The sequence below is a fragment of the Sardina pilchardus genome, chromosome 5, assembly GCF_963854185.1.
Source record: "Sardina pilchardus chromosome 5, fSarPil1.1, whole genome shotgun sequence".
Classification (NCBI taxonomy): domain Eukaryota; kingdom Metazoa; phylum Chordata; class Actinopteri; order Clupeiformes; family Clupeidae; genus Sardina; species Sardina pilchardus.
In genome coordinates this window covers 418,353-443,798 of record NC_084998.1, presented here as the reverse complement: position 1 = coordinate 443,798, position 25,446 = coordinate 418,353, and the positions used below count along the sequence as shown (strand labels likewise).

Here is a 25,446-nt window from a genome sequence, read left to right as displayed (position 1 = left end):
CTTCGCTTTTCAGTAATGGCTTGAAATTCACAGGCCCACTAATTGCCTTTCAGCCAAAGTGCTGTCGCTGAGTTGGACGGTGAAAAGAGTTGAGCGGTGATTTCTATGACCCCGACGTGATTTGAACACGCAACCTTCTGATCTGGAGTCAGACGCGCTACCGTTGCGCCACGAGGTCCCACAGGTGCTGCACAGATAAACTTTCCCACTTCTCCCTGTATCTGCTATTGAAACCTCGAGCAATGCAGGCTTTCAGTGCAGGGGGAGCCATTCTCTGTTGCACCTGCAGACGTTTCGCTTGCTGTAACTTTGCCACGCCGTGCATGACTTACCAACGTACGTTAGGAAGAGCCAAGTTACAGCCACGTTCGTGCAGAGCTGGGTGCTCTCTCGAAGCCTGGATAGCTCAGTCGGTAGAGCATCAGACTTTTAATCTGAGGGTCCAGGGTTCAAGTCCCTGTTCAGGCGATTTCTTTACAGCCGGGCGACGCCATCTTTCGCCCTGGTGCGGAGGAAATGCCCGACTGCTGAACGATTTACTCTGGCCGTCAGCGCTTGCTTAGCGCACTCTTTGCTACTCTCCGCGTCAAAGCCTGTAAAAGTCACCGTGGCGGACACTGGTGTTTTTCACCGAAATCCTTCGCTTTTCAGTAATGGCTTGAAATTCACAGGCCCACTAATTGCCTTTCAGCCAAAGTGCTGTCGCTGAGTTGGACGGTGAAAAGAGTTGAGCGGTGATTTCTATGACCCCGACGTGATTTGAACACGCAACCTTCTGATCTGGAGTCAGACGCGCTACCGTTGCGCCACGAGGTCCCACAGGTGCTGCACAGATAAACTTTCCCACTTCTCCCTGTATCTGCTATTGAAACCTCGAGCAATGCAGGCTTTCAGTGCAGGGGGAGCCATTCTCTGTTGCACCTGCAGACGTTTCGCTTGCTGTAACTTTGCCACGCCGTGCATGACTTACCAACGTACGTTAGGAAGAGCCAAGTTACAGCCACGTTCGTGCAGAGCTGGGTGCTCTCTCGAAGCCTGGATAGCTCAGTCGGTAGAGCATCAGACTTTTAATCTGAGGGTCCAGGGTTCAAGTCCCTGTTCAGGCGATTTCTTTACAGCCGGGCGACGCCATCTTTCGCCCTGGTGCGGAGGAAATGCCCGACTGCTGAACGATTTACTCTGGCCGTCAGCGCTTGCTTAGCGCACTCTTTGCTACTCTCCGCGTCAAAGCCTGTAAAAGTCACCGTGGCGGACACTGGTGTTTTTCACCGAAATCCTTCGCTTTTCAGTAATGGCTTGAAATTCACAGGCCCACTAATTGCCTTTCAGCCAAAGTGCTGTCGCTGAGTTGGACGGTGAAAAGAGCTGAGCGGTGATTTCTATGACCCCGACGTGATTTGAACACGCAACCTTCTGATCTGGAGTCAGACGCGCTACCGTTGCGCCACGAGGTCCCACAGGTGCTGCACAGATAAACTTTCCCACTTCTCCCTGTATCTGCTATTGAAACCTCGAGCAATGCAGGCTTTCAGTGCAGGGGGAGCCATTCTCTGTTGCACCTGCAGACGTTTCGCTTGCTGTAACTTTGCCACGCCGTGCATGACTTACCAACGTACGTTAGGAAGAGCCAAGTTACAGCCACGTTCGTGCAGAGCTGGGTGCTCTCTCGAAGCCTGGATAGCTCAGTCGGTAGAGCATCAGACTTTTAATCTGAGGGTCCAGGGTTCAAGTCCCTGTTCAGGCGATTTCTTTACAGCCGGGCGACGCCATCTTTCGCCCTGGTGCGGAGGAAATGCCCGACTGCTGAACGATTTACTCTGGCCGTCAGCGCTTGCTTAGCGCACTCTTTGCTACTCTCCGCGTCAAAGCCTGTAAAAGTCACCGTGGCGGACACTGGTGTTTTTCACCGAAATCCTTCGCTTTTCAGTAATGGCTTGAAATTCACAGGCCCACTAATTGCCTTTCAGCCAAAGTGCTGTCGCTGAGTTGGACGGTGAAAAGAGCTGAGCGGTGATTTCTATGACCCCGACGTGATTTGAACACGCAACCTTCTGATCTGGAGTCAGACGCGCTACCGTTGCGCCACGAGGTCCCACAGGTGCTGCACAGATAAACTTTCCCACTTCTCCCTGTATCTGCTATTGAAACCTCGAGCAATGCAGGCTTTCAGTGCAGGGGGAGCCATTCTCTGTTGCACCTGCAGACGTTTCGCTTGCTGTAACTTTGCCACGCCGTGCATGACTTACCAACGTACGTTAGGAAGAGCCAAGTTACAGCCACGTTCGTGCAGAGCTGGGTGCTCTCTCGAAGCCTGGATAGCTCAGTCGGTAGAGCATCAGACTTTTAATCTGAGGGTCCAGGGTTCAAGTCCCTGTTCAGGCGATTTCTTTACAGCCGGGCGACGCCATCTTTCGCCCTGGTGCGGAGGAAATGCCCGACTGCTGAACGATTTACTCTGGCCGTCAGCGCTTGCTTAGCGCACTCTTTGCTACTCTCCGCGTCAAAGCCTGTAAAAGTCACCGTGGCGGACACTGGTGTTTTTCACCGAAATCCTTCGCTTTTCAGTAATGGCTTGAAATTCACAGGCCCACTAATTGCCTTTCAGCCAAAGTGCTGTCGCTGAGTTGGACGGTGAAAAGAGCTGAGCGGTGATTTCTATGACCCCGACGTGATTTGAACACGCAACCTTCTGATCTGGAGTCAGACGCGCTACCGTTGCGCCACGAGGTCCCACAGGTGCTGCACAGATAAACTTTCCCACTTCTCCCTGTATCTGCTATTGAAACCTCGAGCAATGCAGGCTTTCAGTGCAGGGGGAGCCATTCTCTGTTGCACCTGCAGACGTTTCGCTTGCTGTAACTTTGCCACGCCGTGCATGACTTACCAACGTACGTTAGGAAGAGCCAAGTTACAGCCACGTTCGTGCAGAGCTGGGTGCTCTCTCGAAGCCTGGATAGCTCAGTCGGTAGAGCATCAGACTTTTAATCTGAGGGTCCAGGGTTCAAGTCCCTGTTCAGGCGATTTCTTTACAGCCGGGCGACGCCATCTTTCGCCCTGGTGCGGAGGAAATGCCCGACTGCTGAACGATTTACTCTGGCCGTCAGCGCTTGCTTAGCGCACTCTTTGCTACTCTCCGCGTCAAAGCCTGTAAAAGTCACCGTGGCGGACACTGGTGTTTTTCACCGAAATCCTTCGCTTTTCAGTAATGGCTTGAAATTCACAGGCCCACTAATTGCCTTTCAGCCAAAGTGCTGTCGCTGAGTTGGACGGTGAAAAGAGCTGAGCGGTGATTTCTATGACCCCGACGTGATTTGAACACGCAACCTTCTGATCTGGAGTCAGACGCGCTACCGTTGCGCCACGAGGTCCCACAGGTGCTGCACAGATAAACTTTCCCACTTCTCCCTGTATCTGCTATTGAAACCTCGAGCAATGCAGGCTTTCAGTGCAGGGGGAGCCATTCTCTGTTGCACCTGCAGACGTTTCGCTTGCTGTAACTTTGCCACGCCGTGCATGACTTACCAACGTACGTTAGGAAGAGCCAAGTTACAGCCACGTTCGTGCAGAGCTGGGTGCTCTCTCGAAGCCTGGATAGCTCAGTCGGTAGAGCATCAGACTTTTAATCTGAGGGTCCAGGGTTCAAGTCCCTGTTCAGGCGATTTCTTTACAGCCGGGCGACGCCATCTTTCGCCCTGGTGCGGAGGAAATGCCCGACTGCTGAACGATTTACTCTGGCCGTCAGCGCTTGCTTAGCGCACTCTTTGCTACTCTCCGCGTCAAAGCCTGTAAAAGTCACCGTGGCGGACACTGGTGTTTTTCACCGAAATCCTTCGCTTTTCAGTAATGGCTTGAAATTCACAGGCCCACTAATTGCCTTTCAGCCAAAGTGCTGTCGCTGAGTTGGACGGTGAAAAGAGTTGAGCGGTGATTTCTATGACCCCGACGTGATTTGAACACGCAACCTTCTGATCTGGAGTCAGACGCGCTACCGTTGCGCCACGAGGTCCCACAGGTGCTGCACAGATAAACTTTCCCACTTCTCCCTGTATCTGCTATTGAAACCTCGAGCAATGCAGGCTTTCAGTGCAGGGGGAGCCATTCTCTGTTGCACCTGCAGACGTTTCGCTTGCTGTAACTTTGCCACGCCGTGCATGACTTACCAACGTACGTTAGGAAGAGCCAAGTTACAGCCACGTTCGTGCAGAGCTGGGTGCTCTCTCGAAGCCTGGATAGCTCAGTCGGTAGAGCATCAGACTTTTAATCTGAGGGTCCAGGGTTCAAGTCCCTGTTCAGGCGATTTCTTTACAGCCGGGCGACGCCATCTTTCGCCCTGGTGCGGAGGAAATGCCCGACTGCTGAACGATTTACTCTGGCCGTCAGCGCTTGCTTAGCGCACTCTTTGCTACTCTCCGCGTCAAAGCCTGTAAAAGTCACCGTGGCGGACACTGGTGTTTTTCACCGAAATCCTTCGCTTTTCAGTAATGGCTTGAAATTCACAGGCCCACTAATTGCCTTTCAGCCAAAGTGCTGTCGCTGAGTTGGACGGTGAAAAGAGTTGAGCGGTGATTTCTATGACCCCGACGTGATTTGAACACGCAACCTTCTGATCTGGAGTCAGACGCGCTACCGTTGCGCCACGAGGTCCCACAGGTGCTGCACAGATAAACTTTCCCACTTCTCCCTGTATCTGCTATTGAAACCTCGAGCAATGCAGGCTTTCAGTGCAGGGGGAGCCATTCTCTGTTGCACCTGCAGACGTTTCGCTTGCTGTAACTTTGCCACGCCGTGCATGACTTACCAACGTACGTTAGGAAGAGCCAAGTTACAGCCACGTTCGTGCAGAGCTGGGTGCTCTCTCGAAGCCTGGATAGCTCAGTCGGTAGAGCATCAGACTTTTAATCTGAGGGTCCAGGGTTCAAGTCCCTGTTCAGGCGATTTCTTTACAGCCGGGCGACGCCATCTTTCGCCCTGGTGCGGAGGAAATGCCCGACTGCTGAACGATTTACTCTGGCCGTCAGCGCTTGCTTAGCGCACTCTTTGCTACTCTCCGCGTCAAAGCCTGTAAAAGTCACCGTGGCGGACACTGGTGTTTTTCACCGAAATCCTTCGCTTTTCAGTAATGGCTTGAAATTCACAGGCCCACTAATTGCCTTTCAGCCAAAGTGCTGTCGCTGAGTTGGACGGTGAAAAGAGTTGAGCGGTGATTTCTATGACCCCGACGTGATTTGAACACGCAACCTTCTGATCTGGAGTCAGACGCGCTACCGTTGCGCCACGAGGTCCCACAGGTGCTGCACAGATAAACTTTCCCACTTCTCCCTGTATCTGCTATTGAAACCTCGAGCAATGCAGGCTTTCAGTGCAGGGGGAGCCATTCTCTGTTGCACCTGCAGACGTTTCGCTTGCTGTAACTTTGCCACGCCGTGCATGACTTACCAACGTACGTTAGGAAGAGCCAAGTTACAGCCACGTTCGTGCAGAGCTGGGTGCTCTCTCGAAGCCTGGATAGCTCAGTCGGTAGAGCATCAGACTTTTAATCTGAGGGTCCAGGGTTCAAGTCCCTGTTCAGGCGATTTCTTTACAGCCGGGCGACGCCATCTTTCGCCCTGGTGCGGAGGAAATGCCCGACTGCTGAACGATTTACTCTGGCCGTCAGCGCTTGCTTAGCGCACTCTTTGCTACTCTCCGCGTCAAAGCCTGTAAAAGTCACCGTGGCGGACACTGGTGTTTTTCACCGAAATCCTTCGCTTTTCAGTAATGGCTTGAAATTCACAGGCCCACTAATTGCCTTTCAGCCAAAGTGCTGTCGCTGAGTTGGACGGTGAAAAGAGTTGAGCGGTGATTTCTATGACCCCGACGTGATTTGAACACGCAACCTTCTGATCTGGAGTCAGACGCGCTACCGTTGCGCCACGAGGTCCCACAGGTGCTGCACAGATAAACTTTCCCACTTCTCCCTGTATCTGCTATTGAAACCTCGAGCAATGCAGGCTTTCAGTGCAGGGGGAGCCATTCTCTGTTGCACCTGCAGACGTTTCGCTTGCTGTAACTTTGCCACGCCGTGCATGACTTACCAACGTACGTTAGGAAGAGCCAAGTTACAGCCACGTTCGTGCAGAGCTGGGTGCTCTCTCGAAGCCTGGATAGCTCAGTCGGTAGAGCATCAGACTTTTAATCTGAGGGTCCAGGGTTCAAGTCCCTGTTCAGGCGATTTCTTTACAGCCGGGCGACGCCATCTTTCGCCCTGGTGCGGAGGAAATGCCCGACTGCTGAACGATTTACTCTGGCCGTCAGCGCTTGCTTAGCGCACTCTTTGCTACTCTCCGCGTCAAAGCCTGTAAAAGTCACCGTGGCGGACACTGGTGTTTTTCACCGAAATCCTTCGCTTTTCAGTAATGGCTTGAAATTCACAGGCCCACTAATTGCCTTTCAGCCAAAGTGCTGTCGCTGAGTTGGACGGTGAAAAGAGTTGAGCGGTGATTTCTATGACCCCGACGTGATTTGAACACGCAACCTTCTGATCTGGAGTCAGACGCGCTACCGTTGCGCCACGAGGTCCCACAGGTGCTGCACAGATAAACTTTCCCACTTCTCCCTGTATCTGCTATTGAAACCTCGAGCAATGCAGGCTTTCAGTGCAGGGGGAGCCATTCTCTGTTGCACCTGCAGACGTTTCGCTTGCTGTAACTTTGCCACGCCGTGCATGACTTACCAACGTACGTTAGGAAGAGCCAAGTTACAGCCACGTTCGTGCAGAGCTGGGTGCTCTCTCGAAGCCTGGATAGCTCAGTCGGTAGAGCATCAGACTTTTAATCTGAGGGTCCAGGGTTCAAGTCCCTGTTCAGGCGATTTCTTTACAGCCGGGCGACGCCATCTTTCGCCCTGGTGCGGAGGAAATGCCCGACTGCTGAACGATTTACTCTGGCCGTCAGCGCTTGCTTAGCGCACTCTTTGCTACTCTCCGCGTCAAAGCCTGTAAAAGTCACCGTGGCGGACACTGGTGTTTTTCACCGAAATCCTTCGCTTTTCAGTAATGGCTTGAAATTCACAGGCCCACTAATTGCCTTTCAGCCAAAGTGCTGTCGCTGAGTTGGACGGTGAAAAGAGTTGAGCGGTGATTTCTATGACCCCGACGTGATTTGAACACGCAACCTTCTGATCTGGAGTCAGACGCGCTACCGTTGCGCCACGAGGTCCCACAGGTGCTGCACAGATAAACTTTCCCACTTCTCCCTGTATCTGCTATTGAAACCTCGAGCAATGCAGGCTTTCAGTGCAGGGGGAGCCATTCTCTGTTGCACCTGCAGACGTTTCGCTTGCTGTAACTTTGCCACGCCGTGCATGACTTACCAACGTACGTTAGGAAGAGCCAAGTTACAGCCACGTTCGTGCAGAGCTGGGTGCTCTCTCGAAGCCTGGATAGCTCAGTCGGTAGAGCATCAGACTTTTAATCTGAGGGTCCAGGGTTCAAGTCCCTGTTCAGGCGATTTCTTTACAGCCGGGCGACGCCATCTTTCGCCCTGGTGCGGAGGAAATGCCCGACTGCTGAACGATTTACTCTGGCCGTCAGCGCTTGCTTAGCGCACTCTTTGCTACTCTCCGCGTCAAAGCCTGTAAAAGTCACCGTGGCGGACACTGGTGTTTTTCACCGAAATCCTTCGCTTTTCAGTAATGGCTTGAAATTCACAGGCCCACTAATTGCCTTTCAGCCAAAGTGCTGTCGCTGAGTTGGACGGTGAAAAGAGTTGAGCGGTGATTTCTATGACCCCGACGTGATTTGAACACGCAACCTTCTGATCTGGAGTCAGACGCGCTACCGTTGCGCCACGAGGTCCCACAGGTGCTGCACAGATAAACTTTCCCACTTCTCCCTGTATCTGCTATTGAAACCTCGAGCAATGCAGGCTTTCAGTGCAGGGGGAGCCATTCTCTGTTGCACCTGCAGACGTTTCGCTTGCTGTAACTTTGCCACGCCGTGCATGACTTACCAACGTACGTTAGGAAGAGCCAAGTTACAGCCACGTTCGTGCAGAGCTGGGTGCTCTCTCGAAGCCTGGATAGCTCAGTCGGTAGAGCATCAGACTTTTAATCTGAGGGTCCAGGGTTCAAGTCCCTGTTCAGGCGATTTCTTTACAGCCGGGCGACGCCATCTTTCGCCCTGGTGCGGAGGAAATGCCCGACTGCTGAACGATTTACTCTGGCCGTCAGCGCTTGCTTAGCGCACTCTTTGCTACTCTCCGCGTCAAAGCCTGTAAAAGTCACCGTGGCGGACACTGGTGTTTTTCACCGAAATCCTTCGCTTTTCAGTAATGGCTTGAAATTCACAGGCCCACTAATTGCCTTTCAGCCAAAGTGCTGTCGCTGAGTTGGACGGTGAAAAGAGTTGAGCGGTGATTTCTATGACCCCGACGTGATTTGAACACGCAACCTTCTGATCTGGAGTCAGACGCGCTACCGTTGCGCCACGAGGTCCCACAGGTGCTGCACAGATAAACTTTCCCACTTCTCCCTGTATCTGCTATTGAAACCTCGAGCAATGCAGGCTTTCAGTGCAGGGGGAGCCATTCTCTGTTGCACCTGCAGACGTTTCGCTTGCTGTAACTTTGCCACGCCGTGCATGACTTACCAACGTACGTTAGGAAGAGCCAAGTTACAGCCACGTTCGTGCAGAGCTGGGTGCTCTCTCGAAGCCTGGATAGCTCAGTCGGTAGAGCATCAGACTTTTAATCTGAGGGTCCAGGGTTCAAGTCCCTGTTCAGGCGATTTCTTTACAGCCGGGCGACGCCATCTTTCGCCCTGGTGCGGAGGAAATGCCCGACTGCTGAACGATTTACTCTGGCCGTCAGCGCTTGCTTAGCGCACTCTTTGCTACTCTCCGCGTCAAAGCCTGTAAAAGTCACCGTGGCGGACACTGGTGTTTTTCACCGAAATCCTTCGCTTTTCAGTAATGGCTTGAAATTCACAGGCCCACTAATTGCCTTTCAGCCAAAGTGCTGTCGCTGAGTTGGACGGTGAAAAGAGTTGAGCGGTGATTTCTATGACCCCGACGTGATTTGAACACGCAACCTTCTGATCTGGAGTCAGACGCGCTACCGTTGCGCCACGAGGTCCCACAGGTGCTGCACAGATAAACTTTCCCACTTCTCCCTGTATCTGCTATTGAAACCTCGAGCAATGCAGGCTTTCAGTGCAGGGGGAGCCATTCTCTGTTGCACCTGCAGACGTTTCGCTTGCTGTAACTTTGCCACGCCGTGCATGACTTACCAACGTACGTTAGGAAGAGCCAAGTTACAGCCACGTTCGTGCAGAGCTGGGTGCTCTCTCGAAGCCTGGATAGCTCAGTCGGTAGAGCATCAGACTTTTAATCTGAGGGTCCAGGGTTCAAGTCCCTGTTCAGGCGATTTCTTTACAGCCGGGCGACGCCATCTTTCGCCCTGGTGCGGAGGAAATGCCCGACTGCTGAACGATTTACTCTCGCCGTCAGCGCTTGCTTAGCGCACTCTTTGCTACTCTCCGCGTCAAAGCCTGTAAAAGTCACCGTGGCGGACACTGGTGTTTTTCACCGAAATCCTTCGCTTTTCAGTAATGGCTTGAAATTCACAGGCCCACTAATTGCCTTTCAGCCAAAGTGCTGTCGCTGAGTTGGACGGTGAAAAGAGATGAGCGGTGATTTCTATGACCCCGACGTGATTTGAACACGCAACCTTCTGATCTGGAGTCAGACGCGCTACCGTTGCGCCACGAGGTCCCACAGGTGCTGCACAGATAAACTTTCCCACTTCTCCCTGTATCTGCTATTGAAACCTCGAGCAATGCAGGCTTTCAGTGCAGGGGGAGCCATTCTCTGTTGCACCTGCAGACGTTTCGCTTGCTGTAACTTTGCCACGCCGTGCATGACTTACCAACGTACGTTAGGAAGAGCCAAGTTACAGCCACGTTCGTGCAGAGCTGGGTGCTCTCTCGAAGCCTGGATAGCTCAGTCGGTAGAGCATCAGACTTTTAATCTGAGGGTCCAGGGTTCAAGTCCCTGTTCAGGCGATTTCTTTACAGCCGGGCGACGCCATCTTTCGCCCTGGTGCGGAGGAAATGCCCGACTGCTGAACGATTTACTCTGGCCGTCAGCGCTTGCTTAGCGCACTCTTTGCTACTCTCCGTGTCAAAGCCTGTAAAAGTCACCGTGGCGGACACTGGTGTTTTTCACCGAAATCCTTCGCTTTTCAGTAATGGCTTGAAATTCACAGGCCCACTAATTGCCTTTCAGCCAAAGTGCTGTCGCTGAGTTGGACGGTGAAAAGAGTTGAGCGGTGATTTCTATGACCCCGACGTGATTTGAACACGCAACCTTCTGATCTGGAGTCAGACGCGCTACCGTTGCGCCACGAGGTCCCACAGGTGCTGCACAGATAAACTTTCCCACTTCTCCCTGTATCTGCTATTGAAACCTCGAGCAATGCAGGCTTTCAGTGCAGGGGGAGCCATTCTCTGTTGCACCTGCAGACGTTTCGCTTGCTGTAACTTTGCCACGCCGTGCATGACTTACCAACGTACGTTAGGAAGAGCCAAGTTACAGCCACGTTCGTGCAGAGCTGGGTGCTCTCTCGAAGCCTGGATAGCTCAGTCGGTAGAGCATCAGACTTTTAATCTGAGGGTCCAGGGTTCAAGTCCCTGTTCAGGCGATTTCTTTACAGCCGGGCGACGCCATCTTTCGCCCTGGTGCGAAGGAAATGCCCGACTGCTGAACGATTTACTCTGGCCGTCAGCGCTTGCTTAGCGCACTCTTTGCTACTCTCCGCGTCAAAGCCTGTAAAAGTCACCGTGGCGGACACTGGTGTTTTTCACCGAAATCCTTCGCTTTTCAGTAATGGCTTGAAATTCACAGGCCCACTAATTGCCTTTCAGCCAAAGTGCTGTCGCTGAGTTGGACGGTGAAAAGAGTTGAGCGGTGATTTCTATGACCCCGACGTGATTTGAACACGCAACCTTCTGATCTGGAGTCAGACGCGCTACCGTTGCGCCACGAGGTCCCACAGGTGCTGCACAGATAAACTTTCCCACTTCTCCCTGTATCTGCTATTGAAACCTCGAGCAATGCAGGCTTTCAGTGCAGGGGGAGCCATTCTCTGTTGCACCTGCAGACGTTTCGCTTGCTGTAACTTTGCCACGCCGTGCATGACTTACCAACGTACGTTAGGAAGAGCCAAGTTACAGCCACGTTCGTGCAGAGCTGGGTGCTCTCTCGAAGCCTGGATAGCTCAGTCGGTAGAGCATCAGACTTTTAATCTGAGGGTCCAGGGTTCAAGTCCCTGTTCAGGCGATTTCTTTACAGTCGGGCGACGCCATCTTTCGCCCTGGTGCGGAGGAAATGCCCGACTGCTGAACGATTTACTCTCGCCGTCAGTGCTTGCTTAGCGCACTCTTTGCTACTCTCCGCGTCAAAGCCTGTAAAAGTCACCGTGGCGGACACTGGTGTTTTTCACCGAAATCCTTCGCTTTTCAGTAATGGCTTGAAATTCACAGGCCCACTAATTGCCTTTCAGCCAAAGTGCTGTCGCTGAGTTGGACGGTGAAAAGAGTTGAGCGGTGATTTCTATGACCCCGACGTGATTTGAACACGCAACCTTCTGATCTGGAGTCAGACGCGCTACCGTTGCGCCACGAGGTCCCACAGGTGCTGCACAGATAAACTTTCCCACTTCTCCCTGTATCTGCTATTGAAACCTCGAGCAATGCAGGCTTTCAGTGCAGGGGGAGCCATTCTCTGTTGCACCTGCAGACGTTTCGCTTGCTGTAACTTTGCCACGCCGTGCATGACTTACCAACGTACGTTAGGAAGAGCCAAGTTACAGCCACGTTCGTGCAGAGCTGGGTGCTCTCTCGAAGCCTGGATAGCTCAGTCGGTAGAGCATCAGACTTTTAATCTGAGGGTCCAGGGTTCAAGTCCCTGTTCAGGCGATTTCTTTACAGCCGGGCGACGCCATCTTTCGCCCTGGTGCGAAGGAAATGCCCGACTGCTGAACGATTTACTCTCGCCGTCAGCGCTTGCTTAGCGCACTCTTTGCTACTCTCCGCGTCAAAGCCTGTAAAAGTCACCGTGGCGGACACTGGTGTTTTTCACCGAAATCCTTCGCTTTTCAGTAATGGCTTGAAATTCACAGGCCCACTAATTGCCTTTCAGCCAAAGTGCTGTCGCTGAGTTGGACGGTGAAAAGAGTTGAGCGGTGATTTCTATGACCCCGACGTGATTTGAACACGCAACCTTCTGATCTGGAGTCAGACGCGCTACCGTTGCGCCACGAGGTCCCACAGGTGCTGCACAGATAAACTTTCCCACTTCTCCCTGTATCTGCTATTGAAACCTCGAGCAATGCAGGCTTTCAGTGCAGGGGGAGCCATTCTCTGTTGCACCTGCAGACGTTTCGCTTGCTGTAACTTTGCCACGCCGTGCATGACTTACCAACGTACGTTAGGAAGAGCCAAGTTACAGCCACGTTCGTGCAGAGCTGGGTGCTCTCTCGAAGCCTGGATAGCTCAGTCGGTAGAGCATCAGACTTTTAATCTGAGGGTCCAGGGTTCAAGTCCCTGTTCAGGCGATTTCTTTACAGCCGGGCGACGCCATCTTTCGCCCTGGCGCGAAGGAAATGCCCGACTGCTGAACGATTTACTCTGGCCGTCAGCGCTTGCTTAGCGCACTCTTTGCTACTCTCCGCGTCAAAGCCTGTAAAAGTCACCGTGGCGGACACTGGTGTTTTTCACCGAAATCCTTCGCTTTTCAGTAATGGCTTGAAATTCACAGGCCCACTAATTGCCTTTCAGCCAAAGTGCTGTCGCTGAGTTGGACGGTGAAAAGAGTTGAGCGGTGATTTCTATGACCCCGACGTGATTTGAACACGCAACCTTCTGATCTGGAGTCAGACGCGCTACCGTTGCGCCACGAGGTCCCACAGGTGCTGCACAGATAAACTTTCCCACTTCTCCCTGTATCTGCTATTGAAACCTCGAGCAATGCAGGCTTTCAGTGCAGGGGGAGCCATTCTCTGTTGCACCTGCAGACGTTTCGCTTGCTGTAACTTTGCCACGCCGTGCATGACTTACCAACGTACGTTAGGAAGAGCCAAGTTACAGCCACGTTCGTGCAGAGCTGGGTGCTCTCTCGAAGCCTGGATAGCTCAGTCGGTAGAGCATCAGACTTTTAATCTGAGGGTCCAGGGTTCAAGTCCCTGTTCAGGCGATTTCTTTACAGCCGGGCGACGCCATCTTTCGCCCTGGTGCGAAGGAAATGCCCGACTGCTGAACGATTTACTCTGGCCGTCAGCGCTTGCTTAGCGCACTCTTTGCTACTCTCCGCGTCAAAGCCTGTAAAAGTCACCGTGGCGGACACTGGTGTTTTTCACCGAAATCCTTCGCTTTTCAGTAATGGCTTGAAATTCACAGGCCCACTAATTGCCTTTCAGCCAAAGTGCTGTCGCTGAGTTGGACGGTGAAAAGAGTTGAGCGGTGATTTCTATGACCCCGACGTGATTTGAACACGCAACCTTTTCATCTGGAGTCAGACGCGCTACCGTTGCGCCACGAGGTCCCACAGGTGCTGCACAGATAAACTTTCCCACTTCTCCCTGTATCTGCTATTGAAACCTCGAGCAATGCAGGCTTTCAGTGCAGGGGGAGCCATTCTCTGTTGCACCTGCAGACGTTTCGCTTGCTGTAACTTTGCCACGCCGTGCATGACTTACCAACGTACGTTAGGAAGAGCCAAGTTACAGCCACGTTCGTGCAGAGCTGGGTGCTCTCTCGAAGCCTGGATAGCTCAGTCGGTAGAGCATCAGACTTTTAATCTGAGGGTCCAGGGTTCAAGTCCCTGTTCAGGCGATTTCTTTACAGCCGGGCGACGCCATCTTTCGCCCTGGCGCGGAGGAAATGCCCGACTGCTGAACGATTTACTCTCGCCGTCAGCGCTTGCTTAGCGCACTTTTTGCTACTCTCCGCGTCAAAGCCTGTAAAAGTCACCGTGGCGGACACTGGTGTTTTTCACCGAAATCCTTCGCTTTTCAGTAATGGCTTGAAATTCACAGGCCCACTAATTGCCTTTCAGCCAAAGTGCTGTCGCTGAGTTGGACGGTGAAAAGAGATGAGCGGTGATTTCTATGACCCCGACGTGATTTGAACACGCAACCTTCTGATCTGGAGTCAGACGCGCTACCGTTGCGCCACGAGGTCCCACAGGTGCTGCACAGATAAACTTTCCCACTTCTCCCTGTATCTGCTATTGAAACCTCGAGCAATGCAGGCTTTCAGTGCAGGGGGAGCCATTCTCTGTTGCACCTGCAGACGTTTCGCTTGCTGTAACTTTGCCACGCCGTGCATGACTTACCAACGTACGTTAGGAAGAGCCAAGTTACAGCCACGTTCGTGCAGAGCTGGGTGCTCTCTCGAAGCCTGGATAGCTCAGTCGGTAGAGCATCAGACTTTTAATCTGAGGGTCCAGGGTTCAAGTCCCTGTTCAGGCGATTTCTTTACAGCCGGGCGACGCCATCTTTCGCCCTGGTGCGGAGGAAATGCCCGACTGCTGAACGATTTACTCTGGCCGTCAGCGCTTGCTTAGCGCACTCTTTGCTACTCTCCGTGTCAAAGCCTGTAAAAGTCACCGTGGCGGACACTGGTGTTTTTCACCGAAATCCTTCGCTTTTCAGTAATGGCTTGAAATTCACAGGCCCACTAATTGCCTTTCAGCCAAAGTGCTGTCGCTGAGTTGGACGGTGAAAAGAGTTGAGCGGTGATTTCTATGACCCCGACGTGATTTGAACACGCAACCTTCTGATCTGGAGTCAGACGCGCTACCGTTGCGCCACGAGGTCCCACAGGTGCTGCACAGATAAACTTTCCCACTTCTCCCTGTATCTGCTATTGAAACCTCGAGCAATGCAGGCTTTCAGTGCAGGGGGAGCCATTCTCTGTTGCACCTGCAGACGTTTCGCTTGCTGTAACTTTGCCACGCCGTGCATGACTTACCAACGTACGTTAGGAAGAGCCAAGTTACAGCCACGTTCGTGCAGAGCTGGGTGCTCTCTCGAAGCCTGGATAGCTCAGTCGGTAGAGCATCAGACTTTTAATCTGAGGGTCCAGGGTTCAAGTCCCTGTTCAGGCGATTTCTTTACAGCCGGGCGACGCCATCTTTCGCCCTGGTGCGAAGGAAATGCCCGACTGCTGAACGATTTACTCTGGCCGTCAGCGCTTGCTTAGCGCACTCTTTGCTACTCTCCGCGTCAAAGCCTGTAAAAGTCACCGTGGCGGACACTGGTGTTTTTCACCGAAATCCTTCGCTTTTCAGTAATGGCTTGAAATTCACAGGCCCACTAATTGCCTTTCAGCCAAAGTGCTGTCGCTGAGTTGGACGGTGAAAAGAGTTGAGCGGTGATTTCTATGACCCCGACGTGATTTGAACACGCAACCTTCTGATCTGGAGTCAGACGCGCTACCGTTGCGCCACGAGGTCCCACAGGTGCTGCACAGATAAACTTTCCCACTTCTCCCTGTATCTGCTATTGAAACCTCGAGCAATGCAGGCTTTCAGTGCAGGGGGAGCCATTCTCTGTTGCACCTGCAGACGTTTCGCTTGCTGTAACTTTGCCACGCCGTGCATGACTTACCAACGTACGTTAGGAAGAGCCAAGTTACAGCCACGTTCGTGCAGAGCTGGGTGCTCTCTCGAAGCCTGGATAGCTCAGTCGGTAGAGCATCAGACTTTTAATCTGAGGGTCCAGGGTTCAAGTCCCTGTTCAGGCGATTTCTTTACAGCCGGGCGACGCCATCTTTCGCCCTGGCGCGAAGGAAATGCCCGACTGCTGAACGATTTACTCTGGCCGTCAGCGCTTGCTTAGCGCACTCTTTGCTACTCTCCGCGTCAAAGCCTGTAAAAGTCACCGTGGCGGACACTGGTGTTTTTCACCGAAATCCTTCGCTTTTCAGTAATGGCTTGAAATTCACAGGCCCACTAATTGCCTTTCAGCCAAAGTGCTGTCGCTGAGTTGGACGGTGAAAAGAGTTGAGCGGTGATTTCTATGACCCCGACGTGATTTGAACACGCAACCTTCTGATCTGGAGTCAGACGCGCTACCGTTGCGCCACGAGGTCCCACAGGTGCTGCACAGATAAACTTTCCCACTTCTCCCTGTATCTGCTATTGAAACCTCGAGCAATGCAGGCTTTCAGTGCAGGGGGAGCCATTCTCTGTTGCACCTGCAGACGTTTCGCTTGCTGTAACTTTGCCACGCCGTGCATGACTTACCAACGTACGTTAGGAAGAGCCAAGTTACAGCCACGTTCGTGCAGAGCTGGGTGCTCTCTCGAAGCCTGGATAGCTCAGTCGGTAGAGCATCAGACTTTTAATCTGAGGGTCCAGGGTTCAAGTCCCTGTTCAGGCGATTTCTTTACAGCCGGGCGACGCCATCTTTCGCCCTGGCGCGGAGGAAATGCCCGACTGCTGAACGATTTACTCTGGCCGTCAGCGCTTGCTTAGCGCACTCTTTGCTACTCTCCGCGTCAAAGCCTGTAAAAGTCACCGTGGCGGACACTGGTGTTTTTCACCGAAATCCTTCGCTTTTCAGTAATGGCTTGAAATTCACAGGCCCACTAATTGCCTTTCAGCCAAAGTGCTGTCGCTGAGTTGGACGGTGAAAAGAGTTGAGCGGTGATTTCTATGACCCCGACGTGATTTGAACACGCAACCTTCTGATCTGGAGTCAGACGCGCTACCGTTGCGCCACGAGGTCCCACAGGTGCTGCACAGATAAACTTTCCCACTTCTCCCTGTATCTGCTATTGAAACCTCGAGCAATGCAGGCTTTCAGTGCAGGGGGAGCCATTCTCTGTTGCACCTGCAGACGTTTCGCTTGCTGTAACTTTGCCACGCCGTGCATGACTTACCAACGTACGTTAGGAAGAGCCAAGTTACAGCCACGTTCGTGCAGAGCTGGGTGCTCTCTCGAAGCCTGGATAGCTCAGTCGGTAGAGCATCAGACTTTTAATCTGAGGGTCCAGGGTTCAAGTCCCTGTTCAGGCGATTTCTTTACAGCCGGGCGACGCCATCTTTCGCCCTGGTGCGGAGGAAATGCCCGACTGCTGAACGATTTACTCTGGCCGTCAGCGCTTGCTTAGCGCACTCTTTGCTACTCTCCGCGTCAAAGCCTGTAAAAGTCACCGTGGCGGACACTGGTGTTTTTCACCGAAATCCTTCGCTTTTCAGTAATGGCTTGAAATTCACAGGCCCACTAATTGCCTTTCAGCCAAAGTGCTGTCGCTGAGTTGGACGGTGAAAAGAGTTGAGCGGTGATTTCTATGACCCCGACGTGATTTGAACACGCAACCTTCTGATCTGGAGTCAGACGCGCTACCGTTGCGCCACGAGGTCCCACAGGTGCTGCACAGATAAACTTTCCCACTTCTCCCTGTATCTGCTATTGAAACCTCGAGCAATGCAGGCTTTCAGTGCAGGGGGAGCCATTCTCTGTTGCACCTGCAGACGTTTCGCTTGCTGTAACTTTGCCACGCCGTGCATGACTTACCAACGTACGTTAGGAAGAGCCAAGTTACAGCCACATTCGTGCAGAGCTGGGTGCTCTCTCGAAGCCTGGATAGCTCAGTCGGTAGAGCATCAGACTTTTAATCTGAGGGTCCAGGGTTCAAGTCCCTGTTCAGGCGATTTCTTTACAGCCGGGCGACGCCATCTTTCGCCCTGGTGCGGAGGAAATGCCCGACTGCTGAACGATTTACTCTGGCCGTCAGCGCTTGCTTAGCGCACTCTTTGCTACTCTCCGCGTCAAAGCCTGTAAAAGTCACCGTGGCGGACACTGGTGTTTTTCACCGAAATCCTTCGCTTTTCAGTAATGGCTTGAAATTCACAGGCCCACTAATTGCCTTTCAGCCAAAGTGCTGTCGCTGAGTTGGACGGTGAAAAGAGATGAGCGGTGATTTCTATGACCCCGACGTGATTTGAACACGCAACCTTCTGATCTGGAGTCAGACGCGCTACCGTTGCGCCACGAGGTCCCACAGGTGCTGCACAGATAAACTTTCCCACTTCTCCCTGTATCTGCTATTGAAACCTCGAGCAATGCAGGCTTTCAGTGCAGGGGGAGCCATTCTCTGTTGCACCTGCAGACGTTTCGCTTGCTGTAACTTTGCCACGCCGTGCATGACTTACCAACGTACGTTAGGAAGAGCCAAGTTACAGCCACGTTCGTGCAGAGCTGGGTGCTCTCTCGAAGCCTGGATAGCTCAGTCGGTAGAGCATCAGACTTTTAATCTGAGGGTCCAGGGTTCAAGTCCCTGTTCAGGCGATTTCTTTACAGCCGGGCGACGCCATCTTTCGCCCTGGTGCGGAGGAAATGCCCGACTGCTGAACGATTTACTCTGGCCGTCAGCGCTTGCTTAGCGCACTCTTTGCTACTCTCCGTGTCAAAGCCTGTAAAAGTCACCGTGGCGGACACTGGTGTTTTTCACCGAAATCCTTCGCTTTTCAGTAATGGCTTGAAATTCACAGGCCCACTAATTGCCTTTCAGCCAAAGTGCTGTCGCTGAGTTGGACGGTGAAAAGAGTTGAGCGGTGATTTCTATGACCCCGACGTGATTTGAACACGCAACCTTCTGATCTGGAGTCAGACGCGCTACCGTTGCGCCACGAGGTCCCACAGGTGCTGCACAGATAAACTTTCCCACTTCTCCCTGTATCTGCTATTGAAACCTCGAGCAATGCAGGCTTTCAGTGCAGGGGGAGCCATTCTCTGTTGCACCTGCAGACGTTTCGCTTGCTGTAACTTTGCCACGCCGTGCATGACTTACCAACGTACGTTAGGAAGAGCCAAGTTACAGCCACGTTCGTGCAGAGCTGGGTGCTCTCTCGAAGCCTGGATAGCTCAGTCGGTAGAGCATCAGACTTTTAATCTGAGGGTCCAGGGTTCAAGTCCCTGTTCAGGCGATTTCTTTACAGCCGGGCGACGCCATCTTTCGCCCTGGTGCGAAGGAAATGCCCGACTGCTGAACGATTTACTCTGGCCGTCAGCGCTTGCTTAGCGCACTCTTTGCTACTCTCCGCGTCAAAGCCTGTAAAAGTCACCGTGGCGGACACTGGTGTTTTTCACCGAAATCCTTCGCTTTTCAGTAATGGCTTGAAATTCACAGGCCCACTAATTGCCTTTCAGCCAAAGTGCTGTCGCTGAGTTGGACGGTGAAAAGAGTTGAGCGGTGATTTCTATGACCCCGACGTGATTTGAACACGCAACCTTCTGATCTGGAGTCAGACGCGCTACCGTTGCGCCACGAGGTCCCACAGGTGCTGCACAGATAAACTTTCCCACTTCTCCCTGTATCTGCTATTGAAACCTCGAGCAATGCAGGCTTTCAGTGCAGGGGGAGCCATTCTCTGTTGCACCTGCAGACGTTTCGCTTGCTGTAACTTTGCCACGCCGTGCATGACTTACCAACGTACGTTAGGAAGAGCCAAGTTACAGCCACGTTCGTGCAGAGCTGGGTGCTCTCTCGAAGCCTGGATAGCTCAGTCGGTAGAGCATCAGACTTTTAATCTGAGGGTCCAGGGTTCAAGTCCCTGTTCAGGCGATTTCTTTACAGCCGGGCGACGCCATCTTTCGCCCTGGCGCGAAGGAAATGCCCGACTGCTGAACGATTTACTCTGGCCGTCAGCGCTTGCTTAGCGCACTCTTTGCTACTCTCCGCGTCAAAGCCTGTAAAAGTCACCGTGGCGGACACTGGTGTTTTTCACCGAAATCCTTCGCTTTTCAGTAATGGCTTGAAATTCACAGGCCCACTAATTGCCTTTCAGCCAAAGTGCTGTCGCTGAGTTGGACGGTGAAAAGAGTTGAGCGGTGATTTCTATGACCCCGACGTGATTTGAACACGCAACCTTCTGATCTGGAGTCAGACGCGCTACCGTTGCGCCACGAGGTCCCACAGGTGCTGCACAGATAAACTTTCCCACTTCTCCCTGTATCTGCTATTGAAACCTCGAGCAATGCAGGCTTTCAGTGCAGGGGGAGCCATTCTCTGTTGCACCTGCAGACGTTTCGCTTGCTGTAACTTTGCCACGCCGTGCATGACTTACCAACGTACGTTAGGAAGAGCCAAGTTACAGCCACGTTCGTGCAGAGCTGGGTGCTCTCTCGAAGCCTGGATAGCTCAGTCGGTAGAGCATCAGACTTTTAATCTGAGGGTCCAGGGTTCAAGTCCCTGTTCAGGCGATTTCTTTACAGCCGGGCGACGCCATCTTTCGCCCTGGCGCGGAGGAAATGCCCGACTGCTGAACGATTTACTCTGGCCGTCAGCGCTTGCTTAGCGCACTCTTTGCTACTCTCCGCGTCAAAGCCTGTAAAAGTCACCGTGGCGGACACTGGTGTTTTTCACCGAAATCCTTCGCTTTTCAGTAATGGCTTGAAATTCACAGGCCCACTAATTGCCTTTCAGCCAAAGTGCTGTCGCTGAGTTGGACGGTGAAAAGAGTTGAGCGGTGATTTCTATGACCCCGACGTGATTTGAACACGCAACCTTCTGATCTGGAGTCAGACGCGCTACCGTTGCGCCACGAGGTCCCACAGGTGCTGCACAGATAAACTTTCCCACTTCTCCCTGTATCTGCTATTGAAACCTCGAGCAATGCAGGCTTTCAGTGCAGGGGGAGCCATTCTCTGTTGCACCTGCAGACGTTTCGCTTGCTGTAACTTTGCCACGCCGTGCATGACTTACCAACGTACGTTAGGAAGAGCCAAGTTACAGCCACGTTCGTGCAGAGCTGGGTGCTCTCTCGAAGCCTGGATAGCTCAGTCGGTAGAGCATCAGACTTTTAATCTGAGGGTCCAGGGTTCAAGTCCCTGTTCAGGCGATTTCTTTACAGCCGGGCGACGCCATCTTTCGCCCTGGTGCGGAGGAAATGCCCGACTGCTGAACGATTTACTCTGGCCGTCAGCGCTTGCTTAGCGCACTCTTTGCTACTCTCCGCGTCAAAGCCTGTAAAAGTCACCGTGGCGGACACTGGTGTTTTTCACCGAAATCCTTCGCTTTTCAGTAATGGCTTGAAATTCACAGGCCCACTAATTGCCTTTCAGCCAAAGTGCTGTCGCTGAGTTGGACGGTGAAAAGAGTTGAGCGGTGATTTCTATGACCCCGACGTGATTTGAACACGCAACCTTCTGATCTGGAGTCAGACGCGCTACCGTTGCGCCACGAGGTCCCACAGGTGCTGCACAGATAAACTTTCCCACTTCTCCCTGTATCTGCTATTGAAACCTCGAGCAATGCAGGCTTTCAGTGCAGGGGGAGCCATTCTCTGTTGCACCTGCAGACGTTTCGCTTGCTGTAACTTTGCCACGCCGTGCATGACTTACCAACGTACGTTAGGAAGAGCCAAGTTACAGCCACATTCGTGCAGAGCTGGGTGCTCTCTCGAAGCCTGGATAGCTCAGTCGGTAGAGCATCAGACTTTTAATCTGAGGGTCCAGGGTTCAAGTCCCTGTTCAGGCGATTTCTTTACAGCCGGGCGACGCCATCTTTCGCCCTGGTGCGGAGGAAATGCCCGACTGCTGAACGATTTACTCTGGCCGTCAGCGCTTGCTTAGCGCACTCTTTGCTACTCTCCGCGTCAAAGCCTGTAAAAGTCACCGTGGCGGACACTGGTGTTTTTCACCGAAATCCTTCGCTTTTCAGTAATGGCTTGAAATTCACAGGCCCACTAATTGCCTTTCAGCCAAAGTGCTGTCGCTGAGTTGGACGGTGAAAAGAGTTGAGCGGTGATTTCTATGACCCCGACGTGATTTGAACACGCAACCTTCTGATCTGGAGTCAGACGCGCTACCGTTGCGCCACGAGGTCCCACAGGTGCTGCACAGATAAACTTTCCCACTTCTCCCTGTATCTGCTATTGAAACCTCGAGCAATGCAGGCTTTCAGTGCAGGGGGAGCCATTCTCTGTTGCACCTGCAGACGTTTCGCTTGCTGTAACTTTGCCACGCCGTGCATGACTTACCAACGTACGTTAGGAAGAGCCAAGTTACAGCCACGTTCGTGCAGAGCTGGGTGCTCTCTCGAAGCCTGGATAGCTCAGTCGGTAGAGCATCAGACTTTTAATCTGAGGGTCCAGGGTTCAAGTCCCTGTTCAGGCGATTTCTTTACAGCCGGGCGACGCCATCTTTCGCCCTGGCGCGAAGGAAATGCCCGACTGCTGAACGATTTACTCTGGCCGTCAGCGCTTGCTTAGCGCACTCTTTGCTACTCTCCGCGTCAAAGCCTGTAAAAGTCACCGTGGCGGACACTGGTGTTTTTCACCGAAATCCTTCGCTTTTCAGTAATGGCTTGAAATTCACAGGCCCACTAATTGCCTTTCAGCCAAAGTGCTGTCGCTGAGTTGGACGGTGAAAAGAGTTGAGCGGTGATTTCTATGACCCCGACGTGATTTGAACACGCAACCTTTTGATCTGGAGTCAGACGCGCTACCGTTGCGCCACGAGGTCCCACAGGTGCTGCACAGATAAACTTTCCCACTTCTCCCTGTATCTGCTATTGAAACCTCGAGCAATGCAGGCTTTCAGTGCAGGGGGAGCCATTCTCTGTTGCACCTGCAGACGTTTCGCTTGCTGTAACTTTGCCACGCCGTGCATGACTTACCAACGTACGTTAGGAAGAGCCAAGTTACAGCCACGTTCGTGCAGAGCTGGGTGCTCTCTCGAAGCCTGGATAGCTCAGTCGGTAGAGCATCAGACTTTTAATCTGAGGGTCCAGGGTTCAAGTCCCTGTTCAGGCGATTTCTTTACAGCCGGGCGACGCCATCTTTCGCCCTGGCGCGGAGGAAATGCCCGACTGCTGAACGATTTACTCTGGCCGTCAGCGCTTGCTTAGCGCACTCTTTGCTACTCTCCGCGTCAAAGCCTGTAAAAGTCACCGTGGCGGACACTGGTGTTTTTCACCGAAATCCTTCGCTTTTCAGTAATGGCTTGAAATTCACAGGCCCACTAATTGCCTTTCAGCCAAAGTGCTGTCGCTGAGTTGGACGGTGAAAAGAGTTGAGCGGTGATTTCTATGACCCCGACGTGATTTGAACACGCAACCTTTTGATCTGGAGTCAGACGCGCTACCGTTGCGCCACGAGGTCCCACAGGTGCTGCACAGATAAACTTTCCCACTTCTCCCTGTATCTGCTATTGAAACCTCGAGCAATGCAGGCTTTCAGTGCAGGGGGAGCCATTCTCTGTTGCACCTGCAGACGTTTCGCTTGCTGTAACTTTGCCACGCCGTGCATGACTTACCAACGTACGTTAGGAAGAGCCAAGTTACAGCCACGTTCGTGCAGAGCTGGGTGCTCTCTCGAAGCCTGGATAGCTCAGTCGGTAGAGCATCAGACTTTTAATCTGAGGGTCCAGGGTTCAAGTCCCTGTTCAGGCGATTTCTTTACAGCCGGGCGACGCCATCTTTCGCCCTGGTGCGGAGGAAATGCCCGACTGCTGAACGATTTACTCTCGCCGTCAGCGCTTGCTTAGCGCACTTTTTGCTACTCTCCGCGTCAAAGCCTGTAAAAGTCACCGTGGCGGACACTGGTGTTTTTCACCGAAATCCTTCGCTTTTCAGTAATGGCTTGAAATTCACAGGCCCACTAATTGCCTTTCAGCCAAAGTGCTGTCGCTGAGTTGGACGGTGAAAAGAGTTGAGCGGTGATTTCTATGACCCCGACGTGATTTGAACACGCAACCTTTTGATCTGGAGTCAGACGCGCTACCGTTGCGCCACGAGGTCCCACAGGTGCTGCACAGATAAACTTTCCCACTTCTCCCTGTATCTGCTATTGAAACCTCGAGCAATGCAGGCTTTCAGTGCAGGGGGAGCCATTCTCTGTTGCACCTGCAGACGTTTCGCTTGCTGTAACTTTGCCACGCCGTGCATGACTTACCAACGTATGTTAGGAAGAGCCAAGTTACAGCCACGTTCGTGCAGAGCTGGGTGCTCTCTCGAAGCCTGGATAGCTCAGTCGGTAGAGCATCAGACTTTTAATCTGAGGGTCCAGGGTTCAAGTCCCTGTTCAGGCGATTTCTTTACAGCCGGGCGACGCCATCTTTCGCCCTGGTGCGGAGGAAATGCCCGACTGCTGAACGATTTTCTCTCGCCGTCAGCGCTTGCTTAGCGCACTTTTTGCTACTCTCCGCGTCAAAGCCTGTAAAAGTCACCGTGGCGGACACTGGTGTTTTTCACCGAAATCCTTCGCTTTTCAGTAATGGCTTGAAATTCACAGGCCCACTAATTGCCTTTCAGCCAAAGTGCTGTCGCTGAGTTGGACGGTGAAAAGAGTTGAGCGGTGATTTCTATGACCCCGACGTGATTTGAACACGCAACCTTCTGATCTGGAGTCAGACGCGCTACCGTTGCGCCACGAGGTCCCACAGGTGCTGCACAGATAAACTTTCCCACTTCTCCCTGTATCTGCTATTGAAACCTCGAGCAATGCAGGCTTTCAGTGCAGGGGGAGCCATTCTCTGTTGCACCTGCAGACGTTTCGCTTGCTGTAACTTTGCCACGCCGTGCATGACTTACCAACGTACGTTAGGAAGAGCCAAGTTACAGCCAGGTTCGTGCAGAGCTGGGTGCTCTCTCGAAGCCTGGATAGCTCAGTCGGTAGAGCATCAGACTTTTAATCTGAGGGTCCAGGGTTCAAGTCCCTGTTCAGGCGATTTCTTTACAGTCGGGCGACGCCATCTTTCGCCCTGGTGCGGAGGAAATGCCCGACTGCTGAACGATTTACTCTCGCCGTCAGCGCTTGCTTAGCGCACTCTTTGCTACTCTCCGCGTCAAAGCCTGTAAAAGTCACCGTGGCGGACACTGGTGTTTTTCACCGAAATCCTTCGCTTTTCAGTAATGGCTTGAAATTCACAGGCCCACTAATTGCCTTTCAGCCAAAGTGCTGTCGCTGAGTTGGACGGTGAAAAGAGTTGAGCGGTGATTTCTATGACCCCGACGTGATTTGAACACGCAACCTTCTGATCTGGAGTCAGACGCGCTACCGTTGCGCCACGAGGTCCCACAGGTGCTGCACAGATAAACTTTCCCACTTCTCCCTGTATCTGCTATTGAAACCTCGAGCAATGCAGGCTTTCAGTGCAGGGGGAGCCATTCTCTGTTGCACCTGCAGACGTTTCGCTTGCTGTAACTTTGCCACGCCGTGCATGACTTACCAACGTACGTTAGGAAGAGCCAAGTTACAGCCACGTTCGTGCAGAGCTGGGTGCTCTCTCGAAGCCTGGATAGCTCAGTCGGTAGAGCATCAGACTTTTAATCTGAGGGTCCAGGGTTCAAGTCCCTGTTCAGGCGATTTCTTTACAGCCGGGCGACGCCATCTTTCGCCCTGGCGCGAAGGAAATGCCCGACTGCTGAACGATTTACTCTGGCCGTCAGCGCTTGCTTAGC

At 52.8% G+C, this 25,446-nt stretch overlaps 36 non-coding genes across 36 annotated transcripts; all 36 read right to left on the bottom strand.

The window, feature by feature from the left end:
* Positions 1-106: 106 nt before the first annotated feature.
* trnaw-cca (transfer RNA tryptophan (anticodon CCA)) lies at positions 107-178 on the bottom strand. Its single transcript has one exon. It is a non-coding gene; the product is annotated as a tRNA-Trp (tRNA).
* Positions 179-744: 566 nt separating this feature from the next.
* trnaw-cca (transfer RNA tryptophan (anticodon CCA)) lies at positions 745-816 on the bottom strand. Its single transcript has one exon. It is a non-coding gene; the product is annotated as a tRNA-Trp (tRNA).
* A 566-nt stretch (positions 817-1,382) lies between these two features.
* On the bottom strand, positions 1,383-1,454 carry trnaw-cca (transfer RNA tryptophan (anticodon CCA)). The gene has a single exon. It is a non-coding gene; the product is annotated as a tRNA-Trp (tRNA).
* Positions 1,455-2,020: 566 nt separating this feature from the next.
* On the bottom strand, positions 2,021-2,092 carry trnaw-cca (transfer RNA tryptophan (anticodon CCA)). The gene has a single exon. It is a non-coding gene; the product is annotated as a tRNA-Trp (tRNA).
* A 566-nt stretch (positions 2,093-2,658) lies between these two features.
* trnaw-cca (transfer RNA tryptophan (anticodon CCA)) lies at positions 2,659-2,730 on the bottom strand. The gene has a single exon. It is a non-coding gene; the product is annotated as a tRNA-Trp (tRNA).
* Positions 2,731-3,296: 566 nt separating this feature from the next.
* Positions 3,297-3,368, bottom strand: trnaw-cca (transfer RNA tryptophan (anticodon CCA)). Its single transcript has one exon. It is a non-coding gene; the product is annotated as a tRNA-Trp (tRNA).
* A 566-nt stretch (positions 3,369-3,934) lies between these two features.
* trnaw-cca (transfer RNA tryptophan (anticodon CCA)) lies at positions 3,935-4,006 on the bottom strand. The gene has a single exon. It is a non-coding gene; the product is annotated as a tRNA-Trp (tRNA).
* Positions 4,007-4,572: 566 nt separating this feature from the next.
* Positions 4,573-4,644, bottom strand: trnaw-cca (transfer RNA tryptophan (anticodon CCA)). The gene has a single exon. It is a non-coding gene; the product is annotated as a tRNA-Trp (tRNA).
* A 566-nt stretch (positions 4,645-5,210) lies between these two features.
* trnaw-cca (transfer RNA tryptophan (anticodon CCA)) lies at positions 5,211-5,282 on the bottom strand. The gene has a single exon. It is a non-coding gene; the product is annotated as a tRNA-Trp (tRNA).
* A 566-nt stretch (positions 5,283-5,848) lies between these two features.
* trnaw-cca (transfer RNA tryptophan (anticodon CCA)) lies at positions 5,849-5,920 on the bottom strand. Its single transcript has one exon. It is a non-coding gene; the product is annotated as a tRNA-Trp (tRNA).
* A 566-nt stretch (positions 5,921-6,486) lies between these two features.
* Positions 6,487-6,558, bottom strand: trnaw-cca (transfer RNA tryptophan (anticodon CCA)). The gene has a single exon. It is a non-coding gene; the product is annotated as a tRNA-Trp (tRNA).
* A 566-nt stretch (positions 6,559-7,124) lies between these two features.
* Positions 7,125-7,196, bottom strand: trnaw-cca (transfer RNA tryptophan (anticodon CCA)). The gene has a single exon. It is a non-coding gene; the product is annotated as a tRNA-Trp (tRNA).
* A 566-nt stretch (positions 7,197-7,762) lies between these two features.
* trnaw-cca (transfer RNA tryptophan (anticodon CCA)) lies at positions 7,763-7,834 on the bottom strand. Its single transcript has one exon. It is a non-coding gene; the product is annotated as a tRNA-Trp (tRNA).
* A 566-nt stretch (positions 7,835-8,400) lies between these two features.
* Positions 8,401-8,472, bottom strand: trnaw-cca (transfer RNA tryptophan (anticodon CCA)). The gene has a single exon. It is a non-coding gene; the product is annotated as a tRNA-Trp (tRNA).
* Positions 8,473-9,038: 566 nt separating this feature from the next.
* Positions 9,039-9,110, bottom strand: trnaw-cca (transfer RNA tryptophan (anticodon CCA)). Its single transcript has one exon. It is a non-coding gene; the product is annotated as a tRNA-Trp (tRNA).
* A 566-nt stretch (positions 9,111-9,676) lies between these two features.
* trnaw-cca (transfer RNA tryptophan (anticodon CCA)) lies at positions 9,677-9,748 on the bottom strand. Its single transcript has one exon. It is a non-coding gene; the product is annotated as a tRNA-Trp (tRNA).
* A 566-nt stretch (positions 9,749-10,314) lies between these two features.
* Positions 10,315-10,386, bottom strand: trnaw-cca (transfer RNA tryptophan (anticodon CCA)). Its single transcript has one exon. It is a non-coding gene; the product is annotated as a tRNA-Trp (tRNA).
* Positions 10,387-10,952: 566 nt separating this feature from the next.
* Positions 10,953-11,024, bottom strand: trnaw-cca (transfer RNA tryptophan (anticodon CCA)). The gene has a single exon. It is a non-coding gene; the product is annotated as a tRNA-Trp (tRNA).
* Positions 11,025-11,590: 566 nt separating this feature from the next.
* On the bottom strand, positions 11,591-11,662 carry trnaw-cca (transfer RNA tryptophan (anticodon CCA)). The gene has a single exon. It is a non-coding gene; the product is annotated as a tRNA-Trp (tRNA).
* A 566-nt stretch (positions 11,663-12,228) lies between these two features.
* trnaw-cca (transfer RNA tryptophan (anticodon CCA)) lies at positions 12,229-12,300 on the bottom strand. Its single transcript has one exon. It is a non-coding gene; the product is annotated as a tRNA-Trp (tRNA).
* Positions 12,301-12,866: 566 nt separating this feature from the next.
* Positions 12,867-12,938, bottom strand: trnaw-cca (transfer RNA tryptophan (anticodon CCA)). Its single transcript has one exon. It is a non-coding gene; the product is annotated as a tRNA-Trp (tRNA).
* A 1,204-nt stretch (positions 12,939-14,142) lies between these two features.
* Positions 14,143-14,214, bottom strand: trnaw-cca (transfer RNA tryptophan (anticodon CCA)). Its single transcript has one exon. It is a non-coding gene; the product is annotated as a tRNA-Trp (tRNA).
* A 566-nt stretch (positions 14,215-14,780) lies between these two features.
* trnaw-cca (transfer RNA tryptophan (anticodon CCA)) lies at positions 14,781-14,852 on the bottom strand. The gene has a single exon. It is a non-coding gene; the product is annotated as a tRNA-Trp (tRNA).
* A 566-nt stretch (positions 14,853-15,418) lies between these two features.
* On the bottom strand, positions 15,419-15,490 carry trnaw-cca (transfer RNA tryptophan (anticodon CCA)). The gene has a single exon. It is a non-coding gene; the product is annotated as a tRNA-Trp (tRNA).
* Positions 15,491-16,056: 566 nt separating this feature from the next.
* On the bottom strand, positions 16,057-16,128 carry trnaw-cca (transfer RNA tryptophan (anticodon CCA)). Its single transcript has one exon. It is a non-coding gene; the product is annotated as a tRNA-Trp (tRNA).
* Positions 16,129-16,694: 566 nt separating this feature from the next.
* On the bottom strand, positions 16,695-16,766 carry trnaw-cca (transfer RNA tryptophan (anticodon CCA)). The gene has a single exon. It is a non-coding gene; the product is annotated as a tRNA-Trp (tRNA).
* Positions 16,767-17,332: 566 nt separating this feature from the next.
* trnaw-cca (transfer RNA tryptophan (anticodon CCA)) lies at positions 17,333-17,404 on the bottom strand. The gene has a single exon. It is a non-coding gene; the product is annotated as a tRNA-Trp (tRNA).
* Positions 17,405-17,970: 566 nt separating this feature from the next.
* On the bottom strand, positions 17,971-18,042 carry trnaw-cca (transfer RNA tryptophan (anticodon CCA)). Its single transcript has one exon. It is a non-coding gene; the product is annotated as a tRNA-Trp (tRNA).
* A 566-nt stretch (positions 18,043-18,608) lies between these two features.
* On the bottom strand, positions 18,609-18,680 carry trnaw-cca (transfer RNA tryptophan (anticodon CCA)). The gene has a single exon. It is a non-coding gene; the product is annotated as a tRNA-Trp (tRNA).
* A 566-nt stretch (positions 18,681-19,246) lies between these two features.
* Positions 19,247-19,318, bottom strand: trnaw-cca (transfer RNA tryptophan (anticodon CCA)). Its single transcript has one exon. It is a non-coding gene; the product is annotated as a tRNA-Trp (tRNA).
* A 566-nt stretch (positions 19,319-19,884) lies between these two features.
* Positions 19,885-19,956, bottom strand: trnaw-cca (transfer RNA tryptophan (anticodon CCA)). The gene has a single exon. It is a non-coding gene; the product is annotated as a tRNA-Trp (tRNA).
* A 566-nt stretch (positions 19,957-20,522) lies between these two features.
* On the bottom strand, positions 20,523-20,594 carry trnaw-cca (transfer RNA tryptophan (anticodon CCA)). Its single transcript has one exon. It is a non-coding gene; the product is annotated as a tRNA-Trp (tRNA).
* A 566-nt stretch (positions 20,595-21,160) lies between these two features.
* On the bottom strand, positions 21,161-21,232 carry trnaw-cca (transfer RNA tryptophan (anticodon CCA)). The gene has a single exon. It is a non-coding gene; the product is annotated as a tRNA-Trp (tRNA).
* Positions 21,233-21,798: 566 nt separating this feature from the next.
* Positions 21,799-21,870, bottom strand: trnaw-cca (transfer RNA tryptophan (anticodon CCA)). The gene has a single exon. It is a non-coding gene; the product is annotated as a tRNA-Trp (tRNA).
* A 2,480-nt stretch (positions 21,871-24,350) lies between these two features.
* Positions 24,351-24,422, bottom strand: trnaw-cca (transfer RNA tryptophan (anticodon CCA)). The gene has a single exon. It is a non-coding gene; the product is annotated as a tRNA-Trp (tRNA).
* Positions 24,423-24,988: 566 nt separating this feature from the next.
* Positions 24,989-25,060, bottom strand: trnaw-cca (transfer RNA tryptophan (anticodon CCA)). Its single transcript has one exon. It is a non-coding gene; the product is annotated as a tRNA-Trp (tRNA).
* Between the last annotated feature and the right edge of the window lie 386 nt (positions 25,061-25,446).